The 16,532-nt window shown below is 42.4% G+C and overlaps 1 protein-coding gene across 4 annotated transcripts in view; it reads right to left on the reverse strand.

The window, feature by feature from the left end:
* The window catches only part of TLR1 (toll like receptor 1), a 103,975-nt gene that overhangs the window by 12,570 nt on the left and 74,873 nt on the right, over positions 1-16,532 (reverse strand). Inside the window, exons 1-2 of one of the 4 annotated variants that reach the window (XM_037829581.1) lie at positions 7,475-7,912; positions 3,995-4,444 (exon numbers count right to left, since the gene is read on the reverse strand). The exons of 1 other annotated variant lie outside the window; for it this stretch is intronic. The gene's annotated coding sequence lies outside the window, so the exon portion shown is untranslated. Of the gene's footprint in view, positions 1-3,994; positions 4,445-7,474; positions 7,913-16,532 lie in introns of those variants that run through there. 2 more of the 4 variants (XM_037829582.1, XM_037829584.1) reach the window with 2 other exon arrangements.

Consider the following 16,532-nt stretch of genomic DNA (forward strand, 5'->3'; position numbering starts at 1 on the left):
GCTATTGTCTGCGGGACACTGATTACGTGCTTCAACTTGGCGGGCCTGGGCTGGGGGACCTGATCAGCCCCTGGGGAGGGTGGTGGGCACGGGCGACAGCGCCCTCCGCAGCCCCCGGGGCCTGGGAAAGTGAGGCCGGAGGCAGGCCCCATTTCCTCACCCAAAATAACACTGTTAGGGGAGGCTTGCCGGAGGGAACCGCCTTTTCCCCACCCCCTTATCTTGCCCGGACACTCCCTGTTGCCAGTGCAACTCCCATTACCACCAGTGCACATACATTGTTGCCAGACATCGTTACCGGAGCAACTCTCGCCCCTTTTCAATCAACCTCCGCGCCCTCTCAGAACCAATCCAAGCCTTTAACCTCTACAGCTACCCCGCCCTCTAAACGCCCGATATAAGCTTGTACTCTCCCCTAATAAACTCTCTTGGCTTCTTCACCCTAAAAGAACCGTGTCCCGCCTGTTCCTTTCTCGCCGCCCTCCATACTTTGCACGCCTACGCCGGGGACCGTGCCCAGTCCCCCGCCTCGCCCTCGCCTCCGGGAAAGAGCCCCCGCCGCCGGTACCCTCCAAGCAATCCTGAGAGCCTAGGATTTGGCAACCGGCCGCCACCTCCCCCCCCAGACGAGTCAACTGCGACCGCAATTGTCCATGCCCAATATTGTGGCGTGTGTGCGTGATGCTGGAAACACCTCCCATCGCACTGGGTTTTTTGACGCAGCTCTGGGCTGTGACTCCAGTGCCAGGCAAGAGTGTTCCCAGCCTGCCGGGAAGATGGCTGCAAGGGGCGTGTTTTTTTTCCCCTTTTTGCTAACCTCTACCTGCCTTGCTCTGAGACAATTAGCAGCGGGTGCTTGAAAGGCTATCTTCCATGCCAGATATTGAGGCGTTCGCACAGCCCATTCCTGCCACACTTCACTGTGCGGTTCTTGCTGCTATATCTGCAGCCGCTTTTCAGTTTTTTTAAAACAGAACTAGTCCGAATCCAAATGGCAACCCACGGTTTCCCCACACTGCAGAGTGGCTGCCAGATATTCAGCGGCTTACTCACTTGTTTCAGGATGCAGACTCCCGGTTTCACCAAGTGCACGGTCCCTGTGGATTTAGCAGACCTTGTCCAGCTGGTGCATCACTGGAACTGGTGTTCTGGGTCACTTTCTGGCTTTTATCTAGTGTTTTTCACAGAGGTGATTTTTTTGCCCTGTCTCTCCTAGCCACCATCTTAGGTTCTCCCCCTCCTTCATTTTTGGTGGGAATGTAAAATGGTGAAGCTGCTATGGAAAATAGTTTGGCTTTTCCTCAGAAAGACAAGTAAAGAATTACCAAATGACCCAGCAATTCCACTTTTAGTTATATACCCAGAATTAAAAGCAGGCACTCAAATGGATATTTGCACACCAATATTCATAGCAGCATTACTCACAATTGTCAAAAGGTGGAAGCAACCCAAGTGTCCATCAGCCGATGAATGGATAAACAAAATATGGTATAGACATACAATGAAATATTATCAGCTGTAAAAAAAAATGAAGTTCTGATACATATGACAACATGAATGAAGCTTGAAGATATCATGTTGAGTGAAATAAGCCAGACATACCAGGAGAAATATTGTATGATCTCACATATATAAAATAATGAGAATATGCATATTCAGAGAGCCAGAAATTAGAACATAGGTTACCAGGAGCAAGGGTGGTGGTAGAGAATTGGTTATTAATGCTTAATTGGTACAGTGTTTCTGCTTGGGGCAATGGAAAAGTTTTGGTCATGGATGGTGGTGATGTAGCACAACATAGAGAATGTAATTAACACCACTGGATTTTATACTTGAAAGTGGTTAACATGGGAGATTTTTATGTTGTATATATGTAACCAGAATAAAAATTTTCTAAAAATCTGTAGAACTGTACAACACAAAGAGAGAGTGAACCCTAATGTAAACTATGGACTAGAGTTAATAACATGATTATAATAATATTGGTTCATCAACTCTAACAAAGGTACCATGCTAATATAAAATGCTAATAAAAGGGAATATGGGTGTGAGGTGGTATATGGGAACTCTGTACTGTCTACATAATTTTTCCATAAACCTAAAAATGCTCTAATAAAAAAAATCTACACTTAAGTAAAGATAGAGAGAAAGACATCAGGTGGCATTTTTATAACATTGATCACACTTTGCTGGAGGATCCAGAAATTTCCAGTTCTTCCTCTCCATCTTTCTGAAAGAGCTATTCACATAAGTAATAATAAGTAAATGTGAATCAAAGTAATACCCAAAGGTTAGGACTTCAACATATCTTTTTTGGAGTCACAATTCAATTCATAACAGGATTTAAAGCTCAAGTGGCGTTCTCTACTTATTCCTAAGTCTGAATCCAAATCTGGGGCTCTTTCCACCTTCTGGCCAACTGCAGAGTTGAAGGACAGGATTGACTCTGCAATCAGCAGAGTCAGTCTGGTATTTGGAGAATGAATGGAGTGACAGAGGGGTAGAGGCAGGACCCTGTGCTTAGCACAATAAGCCCAACCACGAGCAAGATGAAATTGCCCTTGTTTCCTTAACAACCACCACCCAAAAGACTTAAATTTATAAAACCACAGGATTTAATGAAATCACTGCTTTAAATCTAGTTTTAAATCTAGCTAAATTACCTTACTGATCCAAATGTCTTCTATTTGCCTGACCTCTATTCTGCCATTTCATTTGAGGTCATTAATTTGGAGTACTCAGTTTCTGTAACCATCTCTATTTCTGTAATTGAGAAATTAAAGTATTTTTTACATAAGGATCTAATTTTTAGGTACTTACAGGAACCTTAAATTTTATATAACAAACTTGCTAAATCAATGAAAATCAATATCCCATTTTCCCAGACCAAAAAAAAAATTTTTTTAAATCAAAATCCTAATAGATCATCCCTGAATGTCATCTATATTAGAATTTCAAAATTACTTACTACTGAATAAAATAATTATTTGCTAAGTTGATTAGTAAAAGGATGCTTTAATTTTGAAAGCATAAAATATCTCCAGCAGTGTTTATGTCAATTTTCATGATTATGGTAGGTTTAGCTTCACATTATATGATGTAATTAACCAATACATTTGAGTTATGTTTATTTGGAGACTGTGTTCAGCATCAAATCAGAACTTTGACTGGTCTTAACAGATAACATCCACCAATCAATTTGGCCCATTAAAATTCAGTCCTGCAAATATTTATCCAGTCTTTTCTGCACCAAACCAACCATCTATTACCCACAGGTTGAAAGGATCAGGACCAGTTCAAGAGCTTTTCTATTTTGTTTCCCATGTGGTTTTGTTGTTTTGTGGTAGACTTACTCACTTTCAAGTCTTTTGACCTAATTGGGTGTAGCCTGGGAAACATTTTCAAAGCCTACATTCCCACCTGATTTCTAGGTTTCAGAACAGTTTCAGTGGTCTGAGAAAACAGAAAAGACAGATGGTGGGAACAGCTCAGAGGAAAAATTTAAAGTAAACCTGTCCCTAAAAAGAAGGAGTTGTAGGCAGTATGCCACTGCCTCCAGGAAAAATTTGCTTACATTTCATTTTCCTTAACATTCTAATTTCAAAGAAAATATGGGGTGGGGTAGGGTGGGTGGAGGACGGGATGGAGAAGAAGCAAGGACTCTGAAATAAAAAAAAAACTATCAACTCTAAAAAATCCATGAGAAGACATTTGTGATCCAAATATTCTTCTCTTGACTTAAAAATATATGTTGAAAGCAAATCATGTGAGAAGTTTCATTCAGAAAAAAAAAAAACAATTGTTTTTCCTACTGAGAATTAGGAGTTGATAAATAAATGCTAATTCAAACCAAACAATAAGTCTATATCAGAAATATAACCCAACTGGAAAAACACCCAGGACTAAGTTGTAGAAACTGTTAAGATTTTTGCAACCAATAATTAATTATACCATTGTTTTCTTTTATAAAATAATAAAAGGAGATTTTGCTTACCAAGGCACCCTGCCCATCTGAGCCCCGTTGGCAGTCTGATGGAAACTCAAGCACTTCCTTGAATATTTATTCCTCTTTTGGTGATCACATTTGGTGTTGAAAAAAAATGTTCTTTAATGCCATCTACTGAATTCTACTGAAATTACATTAGATAGTGAGTGTAAATCTATTTTCTCTTATTTATAGATAGGATCGAGTTTGTGGGTTAACTGATAGACCTGTTTTAAAAGAGTAGCATGTTTGTGTGGTTCTATATTTCACTACAAGCAACTAACTATTGTCTACACTAACAAAGTGAAAGAGGTGGTGTTAAAAATCCACAGATCACTTTCGGCTGAATCCAAATGCTTATGGTTGTGACCATGGTGGTGGAGGTGGGATGAGGGTCTGGGTGCGTTTCAGGTGTTTTGCTTTTCCTCTTGAATTTCGATTAGTGACTGCAAGTAGACTCTAAGTAGAAAGAGAGACAGGTTAAAACCAAACTTTTGCTAAAGCTCATTCATAAAAACGGAAGATAATTCATGCACTAATATCAAGTGGATGCTAATCATGTCCTTTTAGATGAATTGATTCTCAGATAAAATCTTGTGCTTAAATTTATACCTATTAATATTTTCAAACTTTCTTCAAAAAATGATTTTTTAAAAACATGCTCTCTAGAAATATCTTCCCTCAGATAATGTCTAAGAAATTTCCTTTAGGTTTTAAAAACTCTGAGTACATCTTAACTCCATTTTTCAGGGTTAGTTGTTGTCAGCATGCTCAAGGAATCTGTTTTGATAGTGCACTCTTGTCTCTTAACAGCAAGAAAATAACAAAACAACAAATGGGCTAATCAAGGTAAGGAACGCCAGCTGTCTGCTTCTGAACTTGCCCTCACATTTTGCCTTCTTGCTTTCCACCATTCTCTGCTGTAATCAGCTTTTCTACCTCAGTCAGCAAGGCCATATTCCATAAACGAAGAACCTCAGGATTCTTTTTCTTTTTTTTTTTTGTAATAGGCACTTTCTCACTGTCTCTCTCTATATATATGTGTGTGTATGTTTGTGTGTGTTTATATATGTATGTGTGTATATGTATGTGTGTGTGTGCATGTATATTTGTGCATGTATGTATAGTATATATGTATATATACTATGTATATATTTCCCACCACCACCACCCTTCACCATAGTAAACTTTGACAATATTAAGGAATAAAGACGGTTCAAAGGGAAAAAGTCCAGTTGGTGAGCTGAATAGAATTTCAGAGGTTAAATTCTGCTTAAATCTATAGGACCATATAGGTTTCACTAAAATATCAAATCTCCCTTTTGCAATCAGTAGATTACAGAATAAAATTTGTTGGTTTATTTCCTGATTATAAAAGTAATTCATGCTCATTGAAAGGATTTTGGAAAATAAAAGACAGCAAAAAAGAGGAAAATTAAAATCATACCTAATTCCACCAGTCAGAAACCACCATTGTTCCATTGTTCAGAATTTCTTATCTATAGGATTTTTTAAATGGAATTTTCATAATGGTTTTGTAATTTTATATCCATCTTTGAAATGTTAACATTATATTCAGACCACACCATTCATTATTTTTTTAAAACATCATGGTCGCAGCTGCTTATTATTCCATCTTATGGTTATAGGCTGACTGACTTAATCTCCTTTTGTTTGGAAAGTGGTTTAGCAGTTTTTTGAATTATAAACATTGCCTCATCTGAGCCTTTCTTATTTTCAAGTTCCTCCCATTACTTTGTGTGGAGAGGAGAGTTCGCCTTCTGCCCCCTGGTGCTCTGCACGTGCTCCCCAGGATTGGAGCACTCTTCAGTCTGGGGACTCTGGAGCTTTTCAACAAATTCCCCTTGGATAGATGTTCCTTCTCCATCAAATTGCCAGACAGGTGCACAACTCCCTTTACTTCCCCTTCTCTTTATTCTTCATAACAATACTGCCCCAAGCGACACAAGTACGACACATCCCGTTGAAGTGTTGAAATGACCGAACCAAACTACATTGCAGAAGGGGAAAGTTGAGAGCAGTAAGCGGAAATATGCCTCTTCCCATGGGAGCCTCTGGTAGGCACACTTCCATCCCCAATCTTGCTGCCCTGCCCTCTGGTCCAATCCCTCTCAGAAGTGCTTCCTTCTTCCAATCACGACTCTCAATCCACCTGGCTAGAAAACTACCAGAACTGTTCTACCTTAGGAACCATCCATCTTCCTCCCAGCAATACAGTTCCTGAGATTTTCTGATTGGGAAACAGGTTTTGGAAGCTGGCCGCCTAAGGGTTGAATTTGGCCTACAGACAGGTTTCATTTGGTCCACACGGGGTTTCCAAAAGATTTAAATTTGAATGTCTTTCAAACAATCTGATTCACACCATAGGTTGCAATCCATTAGGGGGTCATAGAATCAGCCTAGTGAGTTGAGACCAGAATTTGTTGAATAGAATAGAATAGGAGAAATGTGTCTATAAATCAATTTCTGAGACTAAAAAAATGAACTCCCTCCCCCTCCCCTTCTTTCCCTCTGACCCATAACCGAGGATAGGGTGGTCTCTAAGTGTTGAGTTCTTGGTTCCTACAGACTTAGTGAGTGCAGGTCTAGAGAGTAATGTCCAGAAAAGGGTCCCACAGCAGGACAGTCAGCTACACACTTGACTCTCTAAGTCCTTTGTGTCCCTTCAACTTCATCCCCATCGCTCTGAGTTGCCCTCCTGCCTCTTTGCATTATTGTCCTGATTGTCCAGTGGGTAACCACTGAACACACACACACTTGCAGTGGGCACACACACACACACACACACACACACATTGATGCATCTACACCTAGACAAGGACAAACTTTAATTCTCAGAGTGTGATTTCTTAACCAAAAAGGAAGAAAATAAATGCTGTGACCAGAGTGTCCTAATTTGCAAGGCACCTGTCACCATGGGGTCAGTACTTGTGTTGATGTTCAAAACAGCCTGTGTCCTTTCCTTCATGTCCCCTTCACTCTCCCACCCGTCCTGCTCCCAGCACTTCAAAGTGTGCCTCTTAAAGCTTGTGGGAAGGAGAACTGGCATCGCTGACACATTTAACACTTAACGAATTCCCCCTTAACAAATTGGTTTCCCAAGCCAAAATTTTGAAATTGCCACCAGTATGTCAGGACCTGAGTAAATCCTAGGCCAAGTTCAGTCTCACCCCCAGGTATCCGCTTGAAGCAAGGTTCACTCTTTCAGTTTCACAAATGACAACAAGCACCTGTATACCTTATCTTTGAATTTGTTTTGCTATTGTCTTAGGATAATATCAGGGGAAAGAGACACCTGTTAACAACTCCCAGGGAGGAGTCTTGCTGCATGCAGGGTAGCAAAGAGCACAACCATGCCTGCAGCCTGGAGCAGCAATCCTAGGTCCCAACCCACTCCACGGCTTACAGGTGTCGGAGTCACCAACAAAAGCGTGACTCGCTCAGGCACGGGATGGAACGTTTACTCACATTGAGAAGACAAAGCAAGGTCAGCTTCAGTGGTGGGTATCAGTCCCCCCATGGCCCACAGTTCTTATTCGATAGCCAACCCAGGGAAGTGGTCTGTGTGTACTCCTCTTATGCCGTAGTAGAAGGACTCTGCTCCCTCCCCACCAGGAACAGAAATAGCGGCAGGGGTGGGCCAGGTGCCATCAAACCTCCGCCCTTAGCCTGGGAATGTTTACATGTGCTCAGAGCAAAAGGGGAAGGAATGTGCAAGCAGATCATTATCTGCTAGAGGATTTGTCTCCTCAAGGCACTCCCAAGATGGGACTCAGCCCCCATTTATCATCCTGTCCTAGGAGCCAGGCTGACACATCTAGTCCCAAGCAGAGAGTATATTTGTGGGTCTCCGGGAAAGGCAGCAGGCTTCACTCGGGCCATCCCCTAGTACAGTCAACCCCCTGACTGTTCCCAGTAGACAGAGAAGCAAAGCTACTAAAAATCTTGGTATGCTTGTCATCCCTTTAGGTCAGTGAGCTGCATGGCCGTGGCACTTCTGCACACTATTTTTTGAATCTTTAGGCAATATTAGAAGAGGGAAACTAATATGATTCAAGGTCTCCCTGTCCCCCCTCTGATAAGGAGTTCTCAGCAGAGGCGCCGGAGGAGGGCTTCAGTCTGAGAGTGCAGATCAGCATAAGAGCATGGGCAGCAGAGGGTCCGGTGTCCTTGCCGCTACTCACTCCAGAGACTGCAGTGCTGGCTGTGTACCAGTCTGTGTGGGGAGCGGAGATTTCCCCTGGAGACCTGCCAGATAAAGCCTTTGTAATTGCCTGTGTTCAGGCCAGAAAAATCACATGTAGGATATCAACCAGGAGCTAGACTCTTGAACTCCACCCCTTGATTTTTTTTCAGGAGTCAAGCAAGAAGCATAGGCTACTCCACTATGGACCCAAATGGGTCTGACTTTGAAGGTCTGTGTCAAAAACCAGGTAATTAGTCTGAGGCCACACAGAACCGGGATTATGATCATAATTGTGCCAAGCAAGATGATCAGGCCACCCTAGAGGATTTAACACAACCAGGGGTCGCAGCTGATGCTGAACCGGAAAATGATGTCTCATGTTTTTTATCTGGCTCAAAGCATCCATTCAGGTACTGTAAGTTGAAGCTGGCCTGAAAGCCCCCCAGGCTGAGGCAGTGTTAGAATAGTCAAGGTACACACAAATACAATCTCAAGGGGCACACAAGGTCCCCTGGAAACAAAGAGTTAACAGTGTTAGGGCACCCCACGCAGGTCACATAGTCATCAGGCAGGCAGGTTAACAACGTCCCAACGTGGCCTCCCCACCGCTTTAGTCCTGGGTTCTCAGGGACTGCCTGAGATGGTGTCAAACAGCCTTGTTTGCCCACGATGTCAGTTCATTTGTCTCAGGGATGTGGATGGCATCTGGAGGTGTCCTGCTTGGAAAGCTTGGGAACTGAGGCCATCCCCTGCTGTCTTAGTCACTGTTAGCTGTGACCCAAGAGCAGCACTCTGGTTAACCCAAAGCGTTTCACAGCAGCTTGGACAGGCGGCATGGGGAACTTCTTTCAGGAAGAAGGAAACTTTTTAGAAGCAATTCTGAAAAACCGAAAAATAGTTCTGAAAAACTGCACTGAGACCCCAGACTCTTCGTCTGAGATATGTAATCCAGGCTGGGATTATTTTGTCCCCTTCCATCAGCCGTTTTAAGCCTCTCCTTTAATGGTCCATCAAAACACTCAGTCACCCCTGTGGCTTCAGCTTGGTCCACAAATCCAGGGCATTATCAGATGGAACATGTTCAGGAAATAACTGAACTGGAAACAAATGTGGTCTTGCAGGACCTGGGACAGTGTGGCCCAAGAACACCAAGAAATGGTCAGCTGCAGTCAGGAGCCAACGAAATCTCATGTGGATGTGATGAGAGGTCCAATGAGCTTCCTTTTCTGGCTGTTTCAGAAATTGGTCTCTGGGCAGTATTTTTTTTTTAATGGATTTTTTTATTGTGAACTTTAACATATATACATAACAGTGATAACTTTCAAAGTACGATTTAACAAGTAATTAGCAAATTTCAAAGAATATTATGGGTTACAGTTCCACAATTTCAGTTATTTCCATTACTGTAAAATATAACATACATACAGAATGGTGTTAACTTTCAAAGTACAGCTCAACAAGCAGTTATATAGGTAATTTCAAAAACTATTATGGTGGGGAGGAGCTAACATGGCGGCATAGAGAGGAGTGGAAGACTGTTAGTCCCCCTGGAACAATTCATAAATGACCAAAAAAACTGGTAAATAACCTGGAATAACTGCAGGGAGACAAACGTTTCTGTCCACTCATCAGACACCAACCTGAATTGGGAAGAATGCCTGAGATTGCAGCATAAAATCTGTAAGTAAAAACTGTGGACCCACGCTGAGAGCTGAGAGCCGAGAGCCCCTCCCTCCGGAAGCCTCACAGAGCTAGAGAGCAGCACTCTCTGAACAAGCAAGTGTACCTCAGCCCAGATCCAACTGGGGTTTTAATGTTAACTGCTCAATACAGACAGCAAATCCCCAACAAGCAGATGGAGGCTTTTGGTGATGACTGAGCTTGGGAGAGTCAGGGGACATATCTGTCTCAAGATGGGGAGCCCAGAGTATTGGGTGCTATCTCTGGCCAAAGGGTGAACCTGGGAGATTTCTGTCCCTTTCTCTCTCTGTCAACCTGGGCCGCTCAGTGGAGAAAGACGTAGCCATTTTCAGCTCGCAGTGCTTTGCAGTAAAGAAAGCCTCAGACATTTTCAACTCACAGCATTCTGACTAGCAGAGTCAGAGAAACAAAGAATCTATTTATATGCAAATGACCTCTCTGGAGGGGGCATAGCTTCCTAAGAGGAAAGGAAGGACCCAGCTCTACTACCTGCCAGAACCCAGAGCATGGGGTAGGAGAGCCACAGGCCAAACCCGCTTACACCAGCCCGTGACAGGCTGACAGGTGCACCTGCTGGGCAGAAAAGCACAGGGGTTGTCAGTCCTCTAAGAAAAACCATCAGGGAAACCAGATACTGAATATTTCCTCCTTCTGTGACCTGAGCTTGTTCTCGTCTGGGAAAACCTGATTGGGGTGGCCTAGGAGATCAGATGCCTAGACAACAGAAAACTACAACCTACACTAAGAAAAACGAAATTATGGCCCAGTCAAAGGAAAAAACTTACACTTCAACTGAGATACAGGAATTTAAACAACTAATGCTAAATCAATTCAAAAAGTTTAGAGAAGATATGGCAAAAGAGATCAACGGTATAAAGAAAACACTGGGCATACATAAGGCAGAAATCAAAGTTCAAAAAAACAACTGGCAGAATCTATGGAAATGAAAGACACAACACAAGAGACAAAAGACACAATGTAAACATATAACAGCAGATCTCAAGAGGCAGAAGAAAACACTCAGGAACGGGAGAACAAAACATCTGAAAGCCTACATGCAAAGGAGCAGATGGAGAAAAGAATGAAAAAATATGAGCAATGTCTCCCGGAACTTAAGGACGAAATGAAATATAAGAATGTACGTATCATTGGTGTCCCAGAAGGAGAAGAGAAGGGAAAAGGGACAGAAGCAATAATAGAAGAAATAATCAATGAAAATTTCCCATCTCTGATGAAAGACATAAAATTACAGATCCAAGAAGTGCAGCATACTCCAAACAGAACAGATCAGATTATCAAAGACAAAGACAGAATCCTGAAAGCAGCAAGAGAAAAGCAATCCATCACATACAAAGGAAGCTTAATAAGATTATGTGCAGATCTCTCAGCAGAAACCATGGAGGCAAGAAGGAAGTGGTGTGATATATTTAAGATACTGAAAGAGAAAAACCACCAACCAAGAATCCTATATTCAGCAAAACTGTCCTTCAAATATGAGGGAAAGCTCAAAAGATTTTCCGACAAGCAGACAATGAGAGACTTTGTGAACAAGACACCTGCCCTACAGGAAATACTAAAGGGAGCACTACAGAGTGACAGGAGAAGACAGGAGTGAGAGGTTTGGAACACAGTTTTGGGAGATGGCAGCACAGCAATGTAAGTACACTGAACAAAGATAACTATGAATATGGTTGAGAGAGGAAGGTTGGGAGCATGTGAGACACCAGAAGAAAGGAGGAAAGATAAAGAATGGGACTGTGTAACTCGGTGAAATCTAGAGTGTTCAACAATTGTGATAAAATGTACAAATGTTCTTTCATGAGGGAGAACAAGCGAACGGCAACCTTGCAAGGTTTTAAAAATGGAGAGGCATTGGGGGAGGGATGCAATCAATGTAAACTAGGGATTGTAGTTAACAGAATCATGTATTATACTTCCTTTAATGTAACAAGGCAATACACCAAGGTAAATGAAGATGAGAGGGAGGTATAGGGGAGAGGTGTGGGACATTTGACATAGGTAGTGTTGTCTGACTCTTTATTCTACTTTGATTTAAGGTTATCTTTCCTTTTGCTGCTTCCTAGCTGTCATTTTTTTTCCCTTTCTTTTTTTCTTTTTCTTTTGCCTTTCTACCTTCTTTGACTCTCCCTCCTGCCTTGTGGAAGAAATGTAAATGCCCTATATACATAGTGGTGAGGGTGATGAACACATAAATATGTGACTATACAGGGAATCACTGAATGTTTACTTAGGTTGGAATGTATAGCATTTGAACAAAACCGTCTTAAAAAAAAATGTGTTGATGACGAAACCTTGAGGGCAATATACTGAGTGAAATAAGCCAGACACACAAGGACAAACATTGCAGGGTCTCACTGATAGGAACTAATTATAATATGTAAACTCATAGACATGAAATATAAGGTACCAAGATATAGAACAAGGCTAAAGAATGGGGAGCAGATGCTTAGTATGAGCAGAATGTTCAACTAAGATGAACTTAAATGTTTGGATATGAACAGAGGTGTCAGTAGCAAGATGTGAGAATAACTAACAGTGCTGAATGGTGTGTGAATGAGGTGGAAAGGGGAAGCTCAGAGTCATATATGTCACTGGAAGGAAAGCTGGAGGTCAAAAGATGGGAATGTATAAAACTGAATCCTATGGTGGGCAATGTCCATGATTAATTGTATAAATATTAGAAATCTCTTCCATGAACCAGAACAAATGTATGACATTACAACTAGAAGTTAATAATAGAGGGGAATATAGGGAAAAAATATATACCTATTGCAAACTATATACTACAGTTAGTAATATTTCAACATTCTTTCATAAACTGTAACAAATGTACTATACCAATACTATGAGTCAACAATGGAGGGAGGTTGGTTAGGGATATGGGAGGATATGAGTTTCTTTTTCTTTTCCTTTTTTTTTTTTTTTCTTCTTTTGCTTTATTTCTTGTCTGGAATAATGAAAAGTTTCTAAAAATTGAACAAAAATTAAGTGTGGTGATGGATGCACAACTCTATGAGGGTAACGGGAAATTGATTGTACACTTTTGATCTTTGGATAATTGTACAGTATGTGAACAATCTCAATAAAAATTAAAAAAAAATCTGAGTTAAAAACAAACAAACAAACAAAAAAACTATTATGGGTTATGGTTCTATAGTTTCAGTTCTTTCCTTATTGTGAAATATGGAATATACACAGAAAGGTGCTAACTTTCAAAGCACAATTCAATGAATAGCTAAAGAGAAAATTTCAAAATGTTATAGGTTACAGTTCCACCATTTCAATTATTTCCTTCTAGCTATTCTAATACCCTAGCATATATATATATATATATATACACACACACACACATATATATATATAGTTTCACTATTCGTAATCCTTTGTTAAATCCTATCTTGTCTGTTGCTACCCCTTCCTCTCATTTAATCACTTTCTCGATCTTCAGGGATGTCTAAGCATTGCCCACCCTAACTTGTTCATATTGAAAGAGGGTGTCGACAATATGGGGAAGGGGGCAGCATCTGATTGTTATTCTCAAAGAGACTGTTGCCTCTGGGTTTTAGGACCTGTCTGGCATAGGAACTCATAGATTTAAGTTTCTGAGAGAGAAAGCTTAGTGTTCTAGTTTTCTAATGCTGCCAGAATGCAAAACACCAGAGATGGATTGGCTTTTATAAAAGGGGTTTATTTCGTTACACAGTTACAATTTTAAGGCCATAAAGTGTCCAAGGTAACACATCAGCAATCGAGTACCTTCACTGAAGGATGGCCAATGGTGTCTGAAAAACCTCTGTTAGCTGGGAAGGCACATGGCTGGCATCTGCTCCAAAGTTCTGGTTTCAAAATGGCTTTCTCCCAGGACGTTCCTCTCTAGGCTGCAGTTCCTCAAAAATGTCACTCTTAGTTGCACGTGGAGTATTTGTCCTCTCTCAGCTTCTCTGGAGCAAAGGTCTGCTTTCAATGGCCGTCTTCCAAACTGTCTCTCATCTGCAGCTCCTGTGCTTTCTTCACAGTGTCCCTCTTGGCTGTAGCTCCTCTTCAAGACATCACTTGCAGCTGCACTGAGTTCCTTCTGCCCATCAGCTCATTTATATGGCTTCACTGATCAAAGTCCACCCTGAATGGGTGGGGCCAAGCCTCCATGGAAATTATCCAATCAGAGTCATCACCCACAGCTGGGTGGGGCGCATCTCCACAGAAACACTCAAAGAATTACAATCTAATCAACACTGATAGGTCTGCCCACACAAGATTACATCAAAGATAATGGCGTTTGGGGGACATAATGCATTCAAACTGGCACACTTAGTGACAGAATCTTTTATAGAATCTCTTATAGGGACCTAGGTATTTCGGAGCTACTTTTGGTACAGGCATGGCATACTGTGGCCATTTGGAATATCTAGCTGGAGCTTGCATAAGAGAGGTTACTCCAGGATAGCCTCTCGACTTATTGAGATCTCTTAGCCACTGTAATCTTATTTTGTTACCTTTCTTTTCCCCCTTTTAGTCAAGTAGGCATTTTCAATCCCTCAATGCCAGGACCAGGCTCATCATTCCTGGGAGTCATGTCCCACATTGGGGGCAGTTATTGAATTTACTTGCCGAGTTGGGCTTAAGGAGAGAAAGGCCACATCTGAGCAACAGAATAGGGTCTCTGGAGGCAACTCTTAGGCATAATTAGAGGAAGGCTCCTGGGCAGTATTTTTAGGCCTGGCCAGGTCTGGCAGGCAGAACAGCTTTTCCACCCATTCCAGCTCCTTCTGATGACAGTGCCAGTCCATGTGTGCAGGTGCAGTCCAAGATGGTGTCTGAGCTCCCATGGGCTGTCCTCTTATGGGTCCAGGAGGTGATCTGAAACACATCTGCTTGCTTTGAGAAGAAGACACATCAGTCTCCACATAGTTGACAAGTGCTATCTGCTCATTTGTTCCATTTCCCCTCATCGGTGAAGGGGGCTTTGTGGTGAGCACCCACCTGGGTAACAAAAAGCTTAGTAGGAGCAGAACTGATTTTTACCCAAATGTCTCATCCCCACAGGGGAAGCCAGTCTCAGACTTACCAGTGGTCTCATCAAACAGCTGTTTGATGACTTGGGAAGGCTCACGGTCTTTCGTATGTCCCCCTAAAATGGCCCTGACTACAGCAGTTCTCCTCAGGGCTTGGAGGCAAAGGCTAGCAGGGGTGCACATAGACAATACATCAATACCAACAGTGTTTTCAGTTCTGGGGGGAGGGGGCACACAATGGAGGTTTGTAGGCGCCAGGTGGGACCCACCCACAGTCAACCTTGGGCAAGGGTTCTGGGAGTGGTGGCCTCAGACCCTGTTCTAGTTTGCTAATGTTGCCAGGATGCAAAACACCAGAAATGGATCAGCTTTTATAAAAGGGGGTTTATTTGGTTACACAGTGTTCTAGTTTGCTAATGCTGCCGGAATGCAAAACACCAGAAATGGATTGGCTTTTATAAAGGGGGTTTATTTGGTTACACAATTACAGTCTTAAGGCCATAAAGTGTCCAAGGTGATGCATCAGCAATAGGGTACCTTCACTGGAGGATGGCCAATGGTGTCCAGAAAACCTCTTGTCAGCTGGGAAGGCACATGGCTGGTGTCTGATTCAAAGTTCTGGTTTCAAAATGTCTTTCTCCCAGGACAGTCCTCTCTAGGCTGCAGTTCCTCAAAAATGTCACTCTTAGTTGCACTTGGGATATTTGTCCTCTCTCAGCTTCTCCAAAGCAAGAGTCTGCTTTTAGCAGCAGTCTTCAAACTGTCTCTCATTTGCAGCTCCTGTGTTTTGTTCAAAGTGTGCCTCTTGGCTGTAGCTCCTCTTCAAAATGTCCCTCACAGCTGCACTGAGTTCCCTCAGTTTGTCAGCCCATTTATATGGCTCCACTGATCAGGCCCACCCTGAATGGGTGAGGCCACGCCTCCATGGAAATATCTCATCAGTTATAACCCACAGTTGGGTGGGGCGCATTTCCATGCAAATCTAATCAACACTGATAACATCTGCCCACACAAGATTACATCAAAGATAATGGCGTTTGGGGGACACAATATATTCAAATTGGCACACACAGTTACAGTCTTAAGGCCATAAAGTGTCCATCAGCAAAGGTGACCTTCACTGCAGAAAGGCCATTGGCATCCGGAAAAGCTCTGTTAGATGGGAAGGCATGTGGCTGGCATCTGCTTGCTCCCAAGTTGTGTTTCAAAATGGCATTCTCCAAAATGCCTGCATCAGCTTCCAACTGCCATCTTCAAAATGTCTGTCTCAGCTCCAGCCAGCTAAGAGCTCCTTCTGTCTGAGCTTATGTAGTGCTCCAGTAAACTAAACAAGGCCAAGCTGAATGGGTGCGGCCACGCCTCCATGGCAATTATCCAATCAGAGTTATGACCTACAGTTGGGTGGGTCACATCTCTATGGACACTGAACCAATAGGTTCCAACCCAATCCACACTAATACACCTGCCCCTACAAGAATGCATTAAAGAATATGGCTTTTTCCGGGGGGCATAAATATACAAACTGGCAGAGACCCCAAACCAGAGAGCATCATTTATTCAGCCCCCATCCCAGCACCTGGGGTGGCAGGGATCAGTTACCTGTGCA

The sequence above is a fragment of the Choloepus didactylus genome, chromosome 3 (genome assembly GCF_015220235.1).
Source record: "Choloepus didactylus isolate mChoDid1 chromosome 3, mChoDid1.pri, whole genome shotgun sequence".
In the NCBI taxonomy this organism is placed as follows: domain Eukaryota; kingdom Metazoa; phylum Chordata; class Mammalia; order Pilosa; family Megalonychidae; genus Choloepus; species Choloepus didactylus.